Here is an 18,351-nt window from a genome sequence, read left to right as displayed (position 1 = left end):
CTAGAGCTGTATGGTTCATTCGTCTATGAATCTATAACATTTATGTAGGAAATCAAAGCGACGGAATAGCCTCGGGTGAAGGATTGCAAGCACTTCCTTTTTAGAAGTCGTCGTTCTTCTTCTTCTTGTGACGTGAACAATTACCAGGATGTAAAACATGTGACTGCCATTGGTTCGGATTATTGATTTAAATTCCAAGACGCTCTATTTTTCTTCCAACTTCAGAGTCAATTTTTAATTCTTGTCTGAGCTGTGACATGTCCAATAAATCCCCTCCAGATGACAGGTTAAAGGTTATTTGCATGCAATTAGTCTCCCGTCCCCACACTCAAAAGTTGATAAATGATGTACGCAGCTCCTAGTAGCAGACGTCGGCAATGCACCCGTGTGTAAAGAGTTGCCGATATGCGCCAGTGTCAAGTAGTTATTGACCTGCACGAATTAGCTATTGAGTTCCATAACCTTGTGACGTTGCGAAACAGCCGAGAGTAGCTTTAGTTAATTGGTTTGTCATTCACTTGTTTCTTTTAAAGACGCGTTTTTAAACATGGTCTTCGCAAAGAAAAAACTTTGTCTTACAATCTTTACGTGTTCTCTTTAGGTTTGAGACAGATTTTTATTAAATTTTATATCATAAGATCACAGAATAAAAAGAAAAATAAACAGAGACTCATACTATTTTTAAATCGCTTAAGGATGGTAGGCCTATTAGTTTCTTTCTGTTTAATAAATTGTACTATTTCCTAAGAGTGGCTTATATTTTGTTCATTTGCGTTATAGTGTTTTTATCTATGTGATTTTTATGCGGCTTTTCCTATTCTGTTTATCGCTTAAGAGTAGAAGATGGTGAAATTTGTTTTGTTTTGTTTTTTTTTTTTTTTTTGCTAATTGATACAAAATTTTTTTTTTAAATGTAGAAGTATCAACAACTTAAATTCGATATCACTTAAAAAATGGAGTCGAAATATTGAATAAAAGTAACATAATGAAGTAATGTAGGACTTGAGGCTTTCGCGGCGTTGGCTATGGAATAACTCTTCTCTGTTTCTCGGCAAGGTGAGTTGGGTTGTTTCTTCCAAGCTTTCGATGACTAATTCTGCCATCTTCGTCAGGGATTGAAGTGCCATAGGACCATGTGTAGCTGATATACAGGGACATCATTTTATTTTTACTAACATTTCTAATATTAACCTGGCCATACCTTTGGATCAACGATTGAGAACCGTAAACACCGTTTGCTACCCCCTTCCACGACTGGAGTTCGATGATACTGACGTAATATACAAAAAAATCACTTTACTAGGTATAGGAGGAAGAAACGTAGTTCATCCATTTACGTAAACTAGGAAATATCGCAATTTTGAGTTTGATAATTTTCACTAGGTTTTTGTTTAATCAAAATACAGTACTGTATTAACAATAAGTGTTTTTACTCAGGAACTCAGCTATCCATTCAGACGTATTATGCAGTGTATATTATACTGCCTACAGCACATTAGCGTACAATATAGAGAATGAAGTGAAATTGAAAAATAATCATAATATGGATATTACATACAATTCTGAAAATGGTGGCAGTTCAATTCGATACAGACTTCAGTTCTAATGTGCATATTATCGCACTATAGACTATTGCACCTAATTCCAATTACCGTTTCGTCCTTTGTACCAGTAACTCATGTTGAAATAACTCTGTACCTGCTCTATAAAAGAGTACCTTAAGTACTGTATATTCAATCTTCACTTCTGCCCGATCCGAAAAGATAAAATTACTCAGACATGCTATCTACTGTCCGTCCAAGTGGTTATGTCGCAGGGTCGTAGAAAGGGGGAAAATCACGTGATTATTATAGGTATGACATTTTATTTCTTATAGGCCTTACCACGTTCTTTAAAGTGTATGGAGCAGAATTTTGGTATTCACTTTCAAAATGTTAAGGATAAACAATTACATTTTTAGAATGAATTTTAGAGTTACTTTTATAGAAATATGGAGGTATATTTTTCAGTTACAACAAAATAACAGATTTATATTCAAGAGAAAATATTTCGTAATAGCTTAAAAAAATGTTTGTACCAGATATCATGCATGTAGCATTAATAGCTCCGTGGATACATTTTTGTACAGAATAAAGAAAAAAATAAATTGCGAGGAATTACAATCAAAGTTTCGTGTAATTTTAAAATATTTTGCACGAGAGCTTTAAAAATGGCATCACAACAGTTTGCAGAGCCATAAATGGCCATTAAATTTTTATGTAATGCATTTTTCACATATGAAGAAGTAGGCCTATTATAAGGGAATAATGTTTCTGAAAATTTACTTCTTTACCATGTTATGTAACTCTCATTTGCACTTAGACAAGACAGGACAATCATAAGATAGTTTACACATACCGAGTTCCTGTGGAGAGAGAAGAAGTTTTTCTTTCTGCCGGGAGTCAAAGCCAGGTGCGCTAGATTTTTACCAAAAAGGAATACTACTCGAGTCTCAGAGGAGTGCATGGTTATTGATACAGATCTTTCACAGTAAAAATGCTTGCGGCCTAAATATATTGAATGTGGGTATAGATAAAGTGCTGTCAGTCTCGTGAGATTGAAGAAAGAAAAGTCGCTCGTGGAACACGATACCCGCAGTGACTCCGATGAACACGTGCGGACATGGAAACAAGGCCCGCGCGTTGTGATGTAGAGTGTACCAGGTGAACGGTTCTCTTCGTGCGAGGGCAATTTAAGAGCTTAAGAGCCGTAACCACCCCTTCAACCCCCACCTATTGAATTGCACTGTTTAGTTTCTTCAGAGTGATCCTATCTTGTTCATTTGTTTCAATCGGAAACAAAAAACGGGAAAACTTGAGCATCTAAACTAAGTCGGACTTCATTTATCTGGTGAAGGTTTTTTGGTTGAAACGGGCAGTCTTTTAGGAAATTCGGAATACTTTGTTCCTTGTTTATCTTCTTACTCAAATTATATTGTATTTTGTCATTCACAATGACTCACAAACAGAGCAAATGTATTTTTTTTTCTGGAGAGATTATGCGTATTTATTTTCCATATAATCATATGTTACTCAATTACTCATGATGATGATGATGATGATGATGATGATGACTGAAATTCAATTTTAAGAAGATATAAATTTAAAATCTCGCGAAATATTGGACTTGGAAAAAAAGAAACAAAACAAAAAACAAGAATATGAGGATCTACAATCAGCGAAAGTTGTGGTGGAGGTGGTGGTATAGTGCGATCGGAATGTATAAAATACCATTGAGTATATAGGCGTCTTCTCAGCGGACGTCTACCGTCTTCGCAATAACTAAGTTATTTGCGTATTCTTTAACTTACATAAAATAACAGAAGTATTCCATTTATTCGGTTATTGAAAATACAGCTAAATAATATTTAACTTTATTTATAATCAGCGTCAGTCATTTAGTATATTTGAAGCAGTGCTTAGTTACAGTACTTAGATATACTGTATTTCTATTTTTATACGTTAGAGAATTCGTGAGTAACTTATTTTAGTTATATTAATTTACAAAGGAGGAGGGAATGTCCTCTAAGACGTCTATATACCCAATGGTATTTTGTAAACTCCGAACGTTCTGTAAATACTGTCTTAGGTTTTTACTTAGTCACCTGTAATTTTTCTCTCTAGCTCTGAAAATAACTTCTTACACCCGTAAAAATACTAAAACTTGCAAAAATACTATATTGTACAGAATGTCGTAGCAATTCAATGAAATGAACTTTACTTGTCGAATAAATTTTGTATGTCAAGTTCAAATGATGATGATTATGATGATGATGGTCATTACTATTATTATTTTTTTTTATTTTATCTATTGATATTTATGTGCTGGTCAACAGCGGCTGGCCAATACAAGTCCAGCACTGTGATAGAATAATAAATAACAGTATCAACAGAAATACAGATTAATAATAATAATAATAATAATAATAATAATAATAATAATAATAATAATTTGTTTTGTTTATTTATTTTTATTTTATCTTATCTATTGATATTTATGTGCTGATCAAGAGCGGTTGGCCAATAAAAGTCCAGCACTGTGATAGAATAATAAATAACCGTATCAACTGAAATAGTGTGATTAATAATAATAATAATAATAATAATAATAATAATAATAATAATAATCATAATAATAATAATAATAATAATAGTGACTATTACACTCTTGTTACGTCATATTACTTTTGACCAATAAAACGAAAGGACGTATTTCAACCAATCATGGCTGCTTATCGCACAATTTTATCGCGTCCCTAGCATTTGTTTAATTTTATCGCGTCCCCAGCATTTGTTTCTCTGTTTGCCAACATTTGAAACTGCGCTGGTCTGGACGTCAAAAAAATATATAAAATTACAAACCACTCCAGTCGATGCACAGCAGTTTCAAATATGACTCGCATTGGCATTCAAGAACAAGAATTAATAAAAATCACTGATTATACCTATGCATCTCCTGAAATCCGATTTACAAATAAATGAAGAGCACCATTCGGAAATCCTGAATAAGTTGAATACACCATGTAGGCCTAAATCAACGAGTTCCAGTTCTATTATGCACACGTCCAATATAACATCAATTGAACCACCAACCACATTCAAATTTGAAAATTGTACATTCAATAATTATTCCTTTTAAAATTATTCATGTTTATTTTTTATGTCATCGTCGTTAATTAAAACTTTTCTAACATTTGTGTATATTAGTTAGGTTATGTTATAGCTTCTGCTCCGAGAGGATAAAAAGAACTTCTGCTATATGATATTATGGATAGTCACGTATCAGAGATTGTTTAATATTAAGATTTATTGAATAGTAATCATTACAGTGTCTGTATAAAGACACTACTGCCATCTAGCATGCATCTAGCGTAATATTTGTAATGTTGAGATAGTACAATAATACATTTGAAGACAGTTGTATTTTCGAAAGTAAATTAATATTTTATTGTATTGGAGTACTTCGTTACTTCTAATCTTTATATACTTTCTTCTAATCGTGTAATAGTCAATTAAATCCCACTCGAGTTTTGATTTTCTCTAGATAAATCAAAACGTCTAGTGAGATTACTGTTGATAATTTCTTTTTTTATTTATTTTTATTTTATCTTATCTATTGATATGTATGTGCTGATCAACAGCGGTTGGCCAATAAAAGTCCAGCACTGTGATAGAATAATAAATAACAGTATCAACAGAAATACAGATTAATAATAATAATAATAATAATAATAATAATAATAATATACGAAGTCTGTAGTAAAATATTCGAATCTTACCAAAATCATTAAATATTCCGATATACCTCAATATCCTTGAGAAAATATTCGGTCTTCCCCATTCCTATAGTATGTTCATGTATTGTTTACATTAACTACTGAAAAGTTTTGGACGATTAGTATATGAAATTGTTATTTATCCAGATCATCAAGAGGTTGTGATTATATTTCCACTTGATGATGATAAACAATATTAGGATTTGTAAGACTTAGTATGTAATCGATATTCCAGCTAGACTAGTTTTCTTATTTGTTTCCCATCTGTTTTCATTTCAACGTTGGTCAGTTATCTCGGTTAGATCCTTTCATTGTCTCTCAGTGACATCTTTTAAGGAAATTGAACATTAAATGGAGGCTAGTCACTACAATTTTCAATTGAAATAAATATGTATTCTTAGGGGTGATATCTCCTACGTTTTTTTTTCTCTTTCATTGATCTGTTTTCAGTACAAACAGCTGATGAGATATGAAGCTCCTACTAATATACTTTCGGATTTGTTATAGTACTGACTAGAAGGATCCACAACATTCTCGTAGTATTATTATGTTGAGATGCAGCTGTTTTTTTCCATCGTATAATAATGTCCGTCATTTTTACTTAAAATTTCATCCAAATCGATTGAGTCGGTCGAAGGTTTGTTGAGATACATACGGAAATAGTTCGCATCCGTTAGTTGAGCTACGTTCCTATAACGGCGACCTGCCTAACATCAGTGGCATTGTATTTAATTTCCTCTCATGCAATTAATCTGCGTTATCCCGCTCCAGCGGCTGGGTGATATGATTGCGATCAAATGTCAAATGCCAGTCTTACACAGCCTGGAGCTCTGATTCTGATTATGTGCCTGTCACATATCTGATTTCTTAGCTCCTAGCATATTTTACTATTGTAATTATTCCACAGGTGTTGTCTGTGTATAGTCCCAGAAACAGTTTCTTTTTTTTCATTATAGAGATGACGTATATAATTAGTACACCCGAAGGAGCAAAAGCTCGTGCTCGGGTGCAGTTCAGTTATGATACTTAATACAAATAAAATACCAAGACATGTTACACTGCATACAGAATTAATTAGAAACAGCACAAGGATAAAATCAAGGTACAATAAAATATATAAAATACAATATAAAGTAAAAATACAGAGGTATACACTATTTCAATGACTACAACGTTAAGAGTTATTATGATACAGAAAAGTTTCATAGTTAAAAATAATGTGAACCAATGTAGAAACCAGTCATTTATTGAAAGTGTTCAAATTGTTGGCCATTGTGGTCCAGGCACAGCTGATAACGCTGACCGATTGAATCCAAAACGTTCCTAATCATTTCGATTGGTATTTGGGCACATTCTCTTTCAATGGCTGCTCTCAACTCATCGATTGTAGCTGGTTTTGTGCTATAAACATTTGTGCTTGTCATGTCCCCACAGAAAAAAATCCATCGGAGTCAAATCTGGTAAGCGAGGGGAGTACTCGGTACTACCTCTTCATCCTATCCATCTGTTATACAGGTAGCCATTAAGATAGGCCCTCACGTCGCGTGGTAGTGGGGAGGTGCTCCATCCTGCTGGAAGTACCATTCTTCATTCCTAAACATCTCTTCGATGAATGGCATGGCGGATTCCTTTAGCAAGTTCAAGTAAATTGCACCAGTCACGATACCATAAAAGAGAAAGGTCCAATTAAACCAAATGCTGAAAAACCACACCACACACTGTAACTCCTGGTAAGTTCACATGGTGTTCCACTGTTACACGAGGATTGTTAGATGCCCAGTAGTTGTAATTGTGATGATTAATTGAGCCATTTAACATAAACGTGGCCTCATCATTCCAAACAATCTTGTATGGAAATTGATTGTTCTACGCACATTTTGCTCGGTACCACTCACAAAATTCAGTTCTCCGGTCATGATCAGCTTCATTGAGAGCGTGGACTAATCTAGGAATAAAACTTATCCATTGAGCACGCTTCAAAACGCGATGGACACTCGATTTTGAAAGTCCTGTCTCACGAGCCGCTTGCCAAACAGATTTTCTAGGAGACTGCTGAAACGTCTCGATGACTTCTCTTTCTCTTGTGAGGCTGGTGGATGTTCGTGGTCTTCCGGAATTGTTCTTATGGATATTCTGAACAGTTCCTTCGTCTTCAAACGTATCTCGCAAACGAGCAATTGTCAGTCGCGTTGATGAATCTCGTTGAAACTTCATTCTAAACCGTCTTTGCACTTCACTTATGTTCTCAGTCTTCCAGCAGCACTTTAGAATGAATTTTCTTTCCTAAAAGTTTAGTCTGACTTCAGCCTTTGTTTTAAGCGGTCACACTTGAAAAAAATATTTAAAAGTGAGTTAGTCATGAGCTATTAAAGAGTGTATAAATTTTTTGGCACCCTCTGTGGAACATAAAAATCTGCCGTCGTAGTTGAGTTTGTAGTGCGCCTGCCCACCGATCCGGACACGCGCCCTCGCGCGGGCCTGACTCCCGCCTTGGCCGACCACCTGGTTGGACTCAAATGGCTCGACTCTTGAAGCTTCTTACACGGCACGACTCATTTTCCGACGTATTGTTTACAGTATGTGGGTTTATCTGATCAGTCGGCTGGTATTTTACATTGTCAATCTCACTGTAAAGGTCTGAATTCCATTGAGAAAATAATACGTATACGCACAAGTATATTCTTGAAGCTTTCGTTTTGTTATAGGCCTATCATGCTTCGGGTAGTGTTTCTTCTTATCAAAAACGGAACCTATTTCTCGGAGACTTATTAAATAATTTAACAACGATCTGTTTCGATGGTTGTGTAGCCTCTGAGAAACGTCGCCGAAACTTACGCAAACACAACTCGTACGATTTGTTCACGACAAACCTTTCACTAATGGAAATACGTTGCTGCACTGTGTATCTAATCACGGTCAAAAGTAATATCTTACGTATTTCGCAATACAGTTTAAACAACTGGTGGCCTGACTGAGATTGACAGTGTAAAAAGTGTTAGCACAATTTATTGTATCTCCGGCTTGTTGCAACAGCTGATGTGTCAAACATACGAATTATGGCCTTTGCCGAGCTTAAATCAAACAACTACCGGGAAAACCCAAAGCACTTCCTGCCACACGGCAACCTCGGGGATCGGGAAGAATGCTAATAACTTATGTATGGTTGACTCACTCTGTACATTGAAATACTGATGGCCGGTTTCACCAAGCTTCTTTAAATCAGCACCAACGACTTGTCAACAAATGGATCGTTTAATTTTAACGGAATCTTTAAAAGTTGACTGTTTCACCAAGCCTCGTATCTTTAAAATTAACAGGCGTTTACTAACGAGGGGATTTTGTACTTATATCTTGCATGTTTTGTTTTTCATACGACCATGGCTTCGAAATCGCGAATTTCATTGGTTACATATGATCATGGCTGACTTTGTTTGGCATGAGGAAACAATCATAGGCAAACGGGTAAGAGGCTGTAATTTTAGGAACATCTTCCTAAATACAGTATGTTGTCATACCGCAATTAAAAAAAATAAAAGACAGCTGCTTCCAAATGTAAATAATAGGAATGTAGAGCAGTTAAATTGTAGCTGCTGAAGGAAATCTGAGAAAATTTAGCGGACTGTAAGGTCGACAACTTAAAAATTGATGCCACAATTAATTATATACAAAGCATTCTAAGCAGTTATATTAGGCCTAAATTTAGGACGGGAAACAGCCTCTTCCATAAATTGCATACTACTTTTCCACTGTATTTCATGTAGATTTATCAGTACCCTGTAACAATTTTGCCATGCTTGTGTGGCAGCATTCAGGAGAGGTGTCATTAAATTGGATTTTAAGGGGTATCCATTGTCTCCTAAAAGAAAATCTCTTTGCACCCTTTTCATTTAAAAGGCATCCTCCTTTGGAATGTTGTGCTATCCGTGTAGACCGTAACATTATCTTAAACCGAGAAGAATCTGTGGAGGGGCGTTAAGTGGGCGATTCCTATCTGTCGTATTCTAACCTATTACAATTTCAATAAACTAGCGCTGAGGTAGTTCTGAGGTAGAAGTGAAAATCGTTGAACTTATAAGGGATTTTTTTGTGGTAATGCAGTTGATCGTATATGCAAGACATAACAAAAACCTAAACTAATCAAACTAACCTGTCACAGATTCGTATGTGCAAGGTGTATAAGCAAAGTACGAAGGAAACTACCTCAGCGCTAGTTTAGCCACAATTTTTCTATGCGGAGTGTTACATAGGCCTATGAAATTGTTTGAATATTGAAGGAAAAATAGGATCTTCTATTGCAGAACCTTTTGGCTATATTACTGCCAGGATATACGATTGGAACATGTACACAATCTATGTTGTCTATGACAACATAAAATTTAGCTATAAGCTTATTAGGCCTATAGAAATAATGACTATTGCAATGTTGATAGTACGTCTGATAATTTATTCACATATCTAGACAATACAGCTTTTGATACCCCGTTCATATCATCAATTACTATTTCAAAACTTCCCGCAACGTTATTTTAAAACGAGAAGAATCTGTTGAAGAGGCGTTAAGTGGGTGATTTCTATCTGTCGTATTCTAACCTATACAATATACCGGTATTCAGTTTCTTGTAGAATCATTCTTACTACTTATTTCCTTAATGTGTAGCTTTCGTGGAATTCTTTATCACTTAAATCTCCAAAATGATTATTCCGAGTGTTATTACAACATATAAGTTCGTCGTTATGTTGAAGTTCTAAATAAAGAACTTCATCATCGAATAATTACGTCCGCCATGTTGTTGACTTCTTAACGCATCGTTACTGTTTTAACGCTACGAATAGGTCCTAATAAATTAACGATGAATTTAAAGATGCGTTAGCAATAATGATACTTGGTGAAACACAAAAACTGACTAACGTGTCATTAAATTATTTAACGAGACGTTATAATGATAACGAAGGTTGATGAAACCGGCCATGAATCCTTACATTTTGTTAACAGGCGGCCAGCGTTTCTTGTGTTTGGGTTCGTAATGAAATTGACATGAGACATTTTATCAGCTCTTAAGGCTGGTTCATAATAAACCGGGAACGAAAGCGGTAACGAGAACGAGAACGGAAATATTGTTAAAATAATTGTATTTAAATGTGACCATTCACAATACGTAATTGTGAATGCTCACATTTAAATACATTTATTTTAATAATATTTCTCTTCTCGTTCTCGTTGTCGTTTCCATTCCCGGTTTATTGTGAACCAGCCTTTATTCTTGTACCAGTTAGCTCTAAAGTGTTGTATTTCTTCCATTAGCTTGAATTTGAATATGTTCTATTAATTTCTTATACATTCACTGTGGTTTCTGTTTAATATAGTGCAAACTAGCTGCGGAACATGGATAGTTTGTGTAGTTTTTGTTTTCCTTATAACCAATGAGCACTATACTAAACTGGAGGCACCACCGCAATGCTCTTTCCTGTCTGAAAGCGTGACTGCTGGTGATGCTATTGCCCTCTCTTTCTAACTAATGTGATTCAATGAGTTTTTCGTGAGTTGATGTTGCACATGCACAGTAAAAGCTGGTTCACAATAAACCGGGAAGGAAACGACAACGAGAACGAAAATATTGTTAAAATAAATGTATTTAAATGTGAGTATTCACAATTAACTATTGTGAATGCTCACATTTAAATACATTTATTTCAAGATTATTTCCGTTCTCGTTCTCGTTGTCGTTTCCGTTCCCGGTTTATTGTGAACCAGCCTTAAGCAATAAAAATACCGTTAGTGTATGATAGCATTCACTGCAAGAGAGACAGGGACAACACTATGTTAGAAAAAGATATCAACACGCTCAGGCGCTCAGCATTCGCGTCACGCTTTTAAAGCATTGAGTTGTGCCTCCAGGTTAGTATAGAGCCCACTGCTTATAACTCATTTATTACCCTCCAAACTATGGTATAAAGCACGTCGAAACTAGGCACCCAGGTAATTTACCAACAAATCTACAATATTAACACAGTGAAGTAGTGATAAGCATAGCTTGGAAGTTCGTACTAAAACAGTACATTTCAGTTGAGTACAGCGAGGAGTATAGATGTCACCCGCTCCTCGCCCTGCTCACGCTTGCTACTGGCGACACGCAGTATGTTCACATGAAGAACGCTTAGTGGCATTTTGTGGAGCTGTGTAGAGTCGTGAATAGTTTGAAGAATATTGTTAATTTATATTAATATTTTAGGTTTTGAACAAAGTGAACTATTCTGTTATTATTGTAATATTTACGTTATGTTAATATTATGCATGATTCCAAAAAAGTAAACTAGTCTGTTATTAAATAATTATGCAAACAGGAGTGTGTAACACGTTTATTTTTTCCCTGATTATTCTTCGTTAAATGTTGACGTCTCGTGCTGCTATGCGTTCGGTTGCGTTACAGTCCAAGTTCAACATCGGAATTACGATACGAACTTCCTAGCTGTCATTACAATAGAAATGAAAAATTTTCTTGAAAACAATTATGGGTTTAATATTATGTAACACATACGAGATAACTATTAGATTCACAAAGTAGTTCACCTAATAGTAGTAAGCTATACTGCATCACATTTCAGATTTGCTCCAGTAACGTCTTGTGACGTAGAAAGAATATTTTCAGAGTAGAAATATTGTTTTTTTTTCTTCTGAACATAAAAGAGTAGCTCTGTTTCTTTTGATAAAATGAAAATGTTCATTGTTACTTGTTATAATGAAGCTATAATCATAATTGTAGCTACACTTTGTATGTTATTTTTATATGTATGGGTAAATTATTTTAGTTTGGGAGTTATGAAGTTTATAATTACAAATTATTGTTTTCTTATATCATTCGTTTATTATTTTCTTGTTCTAAGGCTATGGATGATTGGAGCATAAGTTTGGTTACCACTCGGTTGTACATATTTGTCGTTCTGGTTCACTGACATTAAGAGATGCACTATTACTTTTCATTCGGTAGAGATATAGTTCAAGCTCACACAACTTAACATTTTGGTACCAACTTCCTAGTTCTGGTTATTACTTGTTCAATAACGTAGGCCTATATGTTAGCTTGTGTGTTGCCATTGTCTTATAAAACGTAAGCGGTGTCACGGTTAAAGTCTTATTATTTTAATGTTATGATTCCATACACCATAAAACTCGTAAAGTTTCTTGTTTGTATCATACTTTTAAGTAAGATGTGTCAATCCCAAGTAACTGAGCCACTGCTTTCATTTTTGTTCCAGAAATACTCACGTTGTATTTACTTGCTTGTTAATTTAATTTATGCGCAGCTATTTGTAATTCTGAAATTACACACAGCAAACCGCAAGTCGCGACAAGACAGCCGCTAATTTATTCTGTCTAGTATAATTATTTTCTTTAGAAATATGTGTTACATATTCATTTCAATTCGTTTTACATATACGCTTTTCTGCCTACAAATATAAATTTATTTTCACTTATTCTGAATTTATTTAAATAGTTTATTTTAACGATGATAATATTCTATGCACTTTTATCATTTGAATATGAGTGGAAAAATTAAAAGACAACTTAGCTATGTTAAAACTGTATTAGAATTTTACTGAAAAATCTGAACAAAAAAATACACGAATCTCAGCGTATGAAGTTGATCTCAAAGGTCGAATCTCGGTAGTCATTAATATAAAATCACCTGAATAGTCCGGAGCTGTACTGAAGACTCAACTGTTGATAATTGGATAAATTTATGATATATTTACTGTGTTAACTTTTGCAATTTACCTGGCTGACTAGTTTCGAGGTGGTATCCTTCATTGTCCGAAGCCTAGTGTAGTGTAATTCTTTCACTAGGCTTCGGACAATGAAGGGTATCACTTCGTAACTAGTCAGCCAGGTAAATTGCAAAAGTTAACACAGTAAAGATATCATGAAATTATTCAATGATTATACGTGTTAAAAGAGTGTATCGAAAAATGAATAATGTTGCTAATTTTTCTTGTTGTGTTTTTACGATTCTTTTTAATATCAATCTTTTTATTAGTTCCTGGCGGCCGGGTAGATCAGTTGGCTGAGCAACTGGCTGCGAACTGGAAAGTTCCGGGTTGAATTCCGATTTTTATCGTTGCCTAACTTCCAGAATGGCCTCGGGGTCTTTTCAGTCTCCTGTTTAATTGAGAACTACCTGAGCGCCAGCTCTGAAACCGCGCCGTGTGAAGAAGCGGGGAGAGAGGAGACGTGACTCAGCAAGTATAGTACAGTCTACTAGGTTCCACCCCAAATTCCTGCTGCGGTTTCAGAGCTGGCGTGCGGATAGTATCTGGTCTCTGCCGGGGTTAAGGCGGTCTCGCTGGTCCCATTTCAGCACCAACTTTCTCAATGCCTCCATACTTACTACATGTAAAAGGGAAGAATGTCTTTTTACCTGATTACTTCGAGTGACTTTTGACTTCCTTCCTTTTCTCTTCGATTTTTTCTACCTTTCTTTACTTTGTTTTTCTTACTATATTTTTCTTTCACCTCTTATATTCTACCATTTCTTCTTTTCAGCAGCATTTCTTTTTTTAATTTCTTTTTAATATTGAATAACTTCTATCTACGAGCCTGAGCTACACAAATTTAAGTAACATTGTTAAGTGCCAAAAACTGAGTTCTTGTAAAAGACAGACAGCACAAACCTGTACGTAAATTAGAGAATCAGTGAAGAGCTATCTAAGTAATTAATTTTGTTCCATAATTAATATTTTACACATTACTGCATAATATTACTGAAATTGCAACAATTTTTTATCACTCCCCAGAGTACAAACGTTAGATATAAGTGAACTACGACATCACGAGTTTTTAAAATCTGAATTCGAATTTTAACTGTTTATTACGGTTTAAGAGTTTTGGTAGAATTTCTTAATATAGGTTTTTTACATTGGAAAAGACTGATCGATATTTCATACTACTTGAAGTTTGCTTTATAACACATTGTTAAAATGTAAAACTTAAACTTTAATTTTTGAAAGTTAAGACTGTCCGTTTTGAGACGGATAATCAACAAGCCAATAACGTTAACGATGAAAAGAAGTCTATTTACAACCCATATATTCCTCAATTCTGTGAGAGATACAAAATGAATATTAATACATGGGAAGTGAAAGGACTTCTTTTTGACGCTAGGGGAACTTCATTTAAGTTAACCTAAACCATTCTCCTTTCTCTTAAATTTTCTAATGAGGACATTAACACAAATGACTAATGATATTGAGAGATTCATTGCCCATTTTACACAATCACTTACACTACGTAATATTATTTACTTCATTTCATTAGTCTTCATTGTACTTTCATCTCATGTTTCTCCGAAATCAAATTGTAATTTATTTTTAAATTTTTCATTGTTTTGTGTTCTCTCGGCAAATCATATTGTATTTCATTTTTAAGTTAACCTCTGCTTTGTATTCTGGATCCTAGTGGTCAGCCGTGTCGGCCAATTGCACCCAAATTGTGAAATTAGTAGTAGTAGTAGTAGTAGAAGTATTATACCTTGGGTGACCATTACCATTTAAAGTTTTAAAGTTTTTATGCTTTAAAACAGCAGTAAACAGTATAGTGCACTCTCGGGCTAGCGTCTCTTACCCGCAGGTGTCTTACAGCACCATCGTGTATCCATGGCTGTCATTTCAGCGAGTGCTGACGACCACTGCTTTAAAACATTGTACGTACTCCACTGTGACGTCAGCTACAAATAAAGTGTTGTATCGTCCTGAAGCATGTATATCGAGTACATGCGTGAATATATTATAATATGTAATAAACTTCAAAATTTACACATACAAATACGTTAGATAACTTTACTCTATAGTAACTTGGGAGCTTTCCCTGTTGATTTTTTTCTTAAAATTCCCGCCTTTCAACTTCCATACTTCGACTTTTCTTCCTTCCAACTTCCAACTCTAACAGATTGAATTAAAGAAAGAAAGAAAGAAATATATAAATATTTTCTTTCTATTTTGCGTGCTTTTTCTTCTCTCTTTTTAATTTTTTGATACTTTTTTGTTTGTTTTTTCTTTTCCTGTTTCCTAACATGCTTCGTCCCCTTCATTCACTTTTATTTTACTTCATTTTGTTTATTTTTTTTCTTTGTTGAGTTACTCTTTACTTTCCCTAAATAGCTGTTATACGTTCTTTCGCTTTCAGTTTTTCCTGTTTCATTCGTCTGTTCTACATATCTCACGGCTTATTGTCTTTTTTAGCTTCTTTCCGCTCCTTCAAATCAGAAGTGATAGCGTTCCACCTTATACTGCTTAAGCAGTTTTTTGAGTTTCCTATGTTTTCTGCGCAGGTAGTAGCCGTCTCTTTTATCGTTATGGTAACACAGCACGCCGATATCCCCCCGTACACAAATATATGAAATAAGGGTAGGGGGAAAATTGAAGTTAAAAAGTGGTCGATTTGTCACTAGCCGGGCCCAATATAAACACATTCGGCTCCAACGAGCCCCAGAGAAAGTTTTACAGTTACTGCGGGGGTGAAAGGGGGGCTGATTTATTTATTAAAGGCTTGTGGAAGGGGTGAGGGAACTGACTTACGCACCCTCTTACACTACCTATACATCTGTAAACATGTTTCAGAAACAGCCCTCGTCGGCACTCTTATTACAGTGGAGGAGGAAAAAAGCGAAAACGTCAAGTTGTTCCACTTTTAAATCAAATTTGTTTTTGTTCCATTAGTACTACAGCTAATGCACAGCACTTCACTCCGTGATAAAGATATCAGCGCCGCGTTGACAGGCCCGGGTGGTGCCCGACCTGCGTTCAGCAACATCGAGAGAGTTCAACGAAGTTTTTATATTTTCTACCGAAGTCTCTCTTAATTCTTCTTTATCTCCATTTTTATTATTTTAAATTATTTTTTATTTCTCAAAGAGTAATTTTCTAGCTCCATTTCTTTTAAATATTTTGTAAAATTATTATAGAATGTTCCTGAAATAATTTAAAAAATAAAAATTCGTAAAAGATTTTTATATACAAGGATTTAGTACAGCATAATGGTAAACCATGTAGGTACTATTAAACATTTTACATGAGAATAGTTGAAAGGTGTTAAATGATGCCATTAGTCAGATTTCTCCTTTCTAGTTTTGTACTTACAATTTTACAAGTTTCATGTCCTCCTTTATGCCATTATTATCTGACCATTTATGCATATAAAATTTAAAAAAAAATCACAAAAGTTGCACAAGAAATTAGGTTCGTTCTGACTTCCCATTATACTGGTATTTACTATAATTTGAGCTATATTTTACTTTCTTCTTTTATTTCAAATGTTGTATCAATTAAAATTAATTGTATGTTTCATCTTGTGTGCTACACGAAACTTAAATTATTTCTATATTAAATTGTGTGTTTGGATCAGAAATAGAAATAATACAATAATAAATACCATATTAAATTTTTATTTGCTTTGAAAATATCAAAATATAATGCAAGAATAACAACTGAGCAACTGAATTAAATACCGTGTGATGATTTATATTCGTTCTAATGGTTCAAGTGGACAGCTTCAAATAGGCCTACTTTAGGTGTACTTACGAGTAGTAATCTGAGTTGCTCCAGGAAGTGAAAAGGAGGATAGCAATGGCAATAATGGCGGCCATTAAAGTCTCGCATACTCCCGGCGTCTAGTGGTTTAATAATCAACTACATGATCTCTTTCTCACATTCGAACAAAATTTTTGTCAGCGCATTTAGAACTATGGCGGATCAAGGTCAAGCAATGGAGTATAATTTGCCACGCATGCTTACCCCATTCCTGAACCATTCTCCTCAACTGAAGTCAACTGAGACAGACTGGATTACCAGTGCTTCAGTTCACAGTTTTCAGATCAGTGACTCGTGCGTGGTTTGTACGTGATCTTGATCCGCCAGTTCGAAATGAGCTGAATGTAGCAAATGCAGGGTTCTATATTCTCAGTTTGCGACACTGTTTTGAATCGCACTGTATATTGGTCATTGGGAGACTGTGTGGTGGCGATAAAGCGCAATTTGAACAGTGTTGCCAACTGGTTATCACTGAATCCCGCTAGACGGAACTTAAATATAAGCTATTTTAGAGCGAAAAAAAAAGCTACATTCTTCATAAAATTCTTTAAAATCAAGTAATTTAAAATTTTATTTATATATAGGCCTATTGTTAACTATATCACATGTTTTAATACTGAATAATTTAAACTATGATTGGTTGATTTAAATAGAGATTTTCTCAGGATTACCAGGGTCAATGCCTGAATCCTCAATGTTCATTGTCACTGAAGAAGTACTTACAGTGGCGGCAATATCTCTGCTATTATGTGTATACACTTTTTGCTGGTTGTGTGGAAGAGAAGGCCTTACGGCCTTAACTCTGCCAGCTAAAATAAATCATTATTATTATTATTATTATTATTATTATTATTATTATTATTATTATTATTATTATTATTATTAATGTACCGTATGTGAAATACTGTTCTCCAACCAGGAGATTAACCGTGAAAGGAATGTGTTTACTATTGCGTCTTCTATTGGAGCGAAGTAGATAAATAATATTAACGTTATAACGTCAGTTTAAAAAAAACATGCGCTCTCCTGCATATGCTGCTTCATGTATGGAGGGATTAAAAGACCAGGAGATTAACCGTGATCTAATTTTGTAACTAGGTTAGTATAAATATGTGTGTATCAGTGTTATCGTTTGTGCTTTGAGAGTTAGCGAATGGAGATGCGTGTATCCACGTGTGTGACCTTATGACATCTTATGACATCAACATTCATTCATAACATTACCCCGCTGCGTCTCATTCCCCTGAGACTTTCTCCTGGTTGGAGTACAGTAGTCGGTCAGTCGTCACTTCATCTCTTTTTGTATGTAGCCAGGGTCCCTACTTTACGTATCACATCTATTGGCAATAATGTAATCTTTAAATTTGTTTAGTTTTCAATGTTTCCACACATATATGGATCACGTGAATCATGTCACCTCAGCAACAAAGGGAAAGAATAGGGAGGGAAGGATGATA

This window comes from Periplaneta americana, chromosome 16 (assembly GCF_040183065.1).
Source record: "Periplaneta americana isolate PAMFEO1 chromosome 16, P.americana_PAMFEO1_priV1, whole genome shotgun sequence".
In the NCBI taxonomy this organism is placed as follows: Eukaryota; Metazoa; Arthropoda; class Insecta; order Blattodea; family Blattidae; genus Periplaneta; species Periplaneta americana.
The sequence above is the reverse complement of the archived record's forward strand: the minus strand, read 5'-3'. Positions refer to the sequence as shown.